Genomic DNA, 2,636 nt, shown 5'->3' with positions numbered 1-2,636 from the left:
TACAGAAAGTTGCTTTTTTTTCACTAGTCTGCTGGATTCCTGGCAGCCCTCCACTCAATTTATAATGATGGAGGGAAAAAAGGGAACTTAGAGCTGTGATCAGTCAGTAAAACAAACACTCCGATCTGGAACAGAATCAGACGGGTCCCTCCCACTCGCAGGGAGTTAACCATGCAGCAGCTGGGCCGAGAGCCCTTTGGCTGCTTGGGGATTCTGTTCTTCTGCTTTGCTCACGCGAGGAAACGGAACTGACCCTCAATTGCACACTTCTCTCCAGCCAACTGTCTTTTGAAGGAAGCGTGCAAATAGCCACTTGTGCGTCTCACAGGGTTGGATCAGACCAGGAAAACCCAAGTTCAAATCCTTTCCCAGCCATGAGGCTCACTGGGTGGACTTCCATTATTATCTTTCTCTCTCAGCTGAACGGACACTGCAGGGTTGACATGAGGGTAAAATGGTGAAAAGAGTGGCAAATGTCAGTCTGAGCTCCCCAGAAGGATGCAAATGAGGTTTGAAGACATTTCAGCCTGTGGAGCCATTGTGGGGAGATTTGCTGAAGGAAACCGGCGGGGGGGGGGGGGGAAATGCACCCTGGTTTAAGAGGAACACCACCCACCCACCCACCCACATGCATGCGGTTAGTTTTGAAAGAGGCTGTTCTGGTTGGAAGCACCTCTTTTGTGCATGCATGTCTGTGCATGTCCAGTTTGGCCCTGGACAACTTCAGTACAAGGGAGAGGTCTATTCAACTGCTATTAGTCATAATGCTTGTCGGAGCCTTCATATTTAGGGGTAGTGTACCTCTGAATATCAGTTTCTGGGAGGGGGGCACAGTAAGAGGGCTATTTCTCTTGTGCTCTGTTTGCAGATTTCTTAGAGGCATCTACTTGGCCCCTGTGAGAAACGGAATCCTGGACTAGAAGATCTGACACAAGAAGTCTACTGTTCCTAAATAAATAACAATATCAGTAAACTAGTTCCTGCTCAGAATGATTTTTCCCCCTGGGGATCGAAGGGGGAGGATAATGGAGATGGGACCATGAGATTCATTTGGTCCAAGCACATGTTTGGCCCCTTGGTCAGCCATCAGCAGTTCCCCGCCAGCTTCAACTCAATGTTACAGGCCAACTCAGAGCTGTGTCATCAGCTTGGGTCCAGGGTTCCCACAGCACTGCAGGCAACAGGTTGGAGATATACAGATCTGTTGGTCAGATATGGGATTGTTTCTTGTGCTCTCATGCTGTTGGCAAGACTTGTTTCACTAGAACTCAAAAACTGGCTTTTATGAGTTGTCTGTCTGGTCATTTTTACGCCCACTTGGTTTGATAAGAAAGCTCCAAAAATTATGATTCATCACAAGGGCAGTAGGAAGTTGATGAAACAGCAGGCAATTCCTCCTTTTTTAGCTCATGGAGCATTCATAAATACAACTACTAGCAGGCTGAAGATGGGTAGATCCTCCTTAGTGAACCCAGTCAGCCATCTATCCACCAGCAATTAATCACTCTGATGATCAGTTGCCAGTAAACAAAGAACAACTGCCCTCTGGACTGAGCCATCACTGACAGTTCAACTGTCATAGAACCAGAATAGCCCCTCTAGAAACCTATTTGGTGTGGGGCCTGGCAGTGGCATCACTAGAGGGTACAGGGGGTGCAGACCGTACTGGGTGACACTCACAGGTGGTTGACACCATGAGTGGCCAAAATTTTGGAAACCTTTTGGAAAATTTGTATTTATGAATAATACCATCATGTTATATTACACTTGATGGGCAATTTAATGCAGAATGGAATGAAGCAAATTATGTTGAATTATCTGTATTCTATCCAAAGTTATAGCGTAATAACCAGGAAAGGAAAACACAACTGCATTATGTAACAACAAGTGGATTTCTTTGACTCAGAACTGACCAATGAGACTGATTGTTCCAAGAGCCAATGAAGTGCTATTATGGCACAGCAGGAAACCAACAGGGTGTTAGGATGAGTCAGTTCTCATTTCCATGCATCAGAGCTATTATTAAAACTCTTATTCAGTTGTGGGAGTATCATCAAGTGAACTGCTGGTTTTTTTGTTGGTTTTGTTGGGTGACCTGTACTGTTTTATATTAAAATTAATCAATCAATAAAGTGAATGGTGGTGACACCAATCCCTTAATGCCAGTGCATTTAGGCTGTGTGTATGATATTGTGATTTATTCTGTATGGTCTGGTACAGGAGGAGGTCTATCATGGGGGTGATGCAATGAGCTCTCACACCAGGAATCGCAAACCTTAATAAAACTTCTGCATCTCAGAGAATGGTTGTAACTCTGCACTAGTGAATCTTCTTAGCAGCCTCTCCAAACAGGGCTGGGAAGGAAGTCCTCTCCAAAATCCTGGAGATTGACTGCTGTTGTCAACAGTTCTCACCTGGCTGTGCTAGTGGTCTGATTCTGCCGAAGGTGCTGCTTTGTTCAGCCTTCTGGAGTTGCTTTTTCCTTCAGTCATGGAGCCCTTTCTTCCTAGACTGGGGACTGGAGGGCACCCGGAGCACTGGATGATTGGCTCCTATGTTGCTTCTGGTAACGTGTGAATGATGGAGTCACATGAGAGGTCCCTGCACTGATGCAGCACCATCTTGGAGATCAACAT

The sequence above is a fragment of the Tiliqua scincoides genome, chromosome 11, assembly GCF_035046505.1.
Source record: "Tiliqua scincoides isolate rTilSci1 chromosome 11, rTilSci1.hap2, whole genome shotgun sequence".
NCBI lineage: Eukaryota > Metazoa > Chordata > Lepidosauria > Squamata > Scincidae > Tiliqua > Tiliqua scincoides.
The sequence above is the reverse complement of the archived record's forward strand: the minus strand, read 5'-3'. Positions refer to the sequence as shown.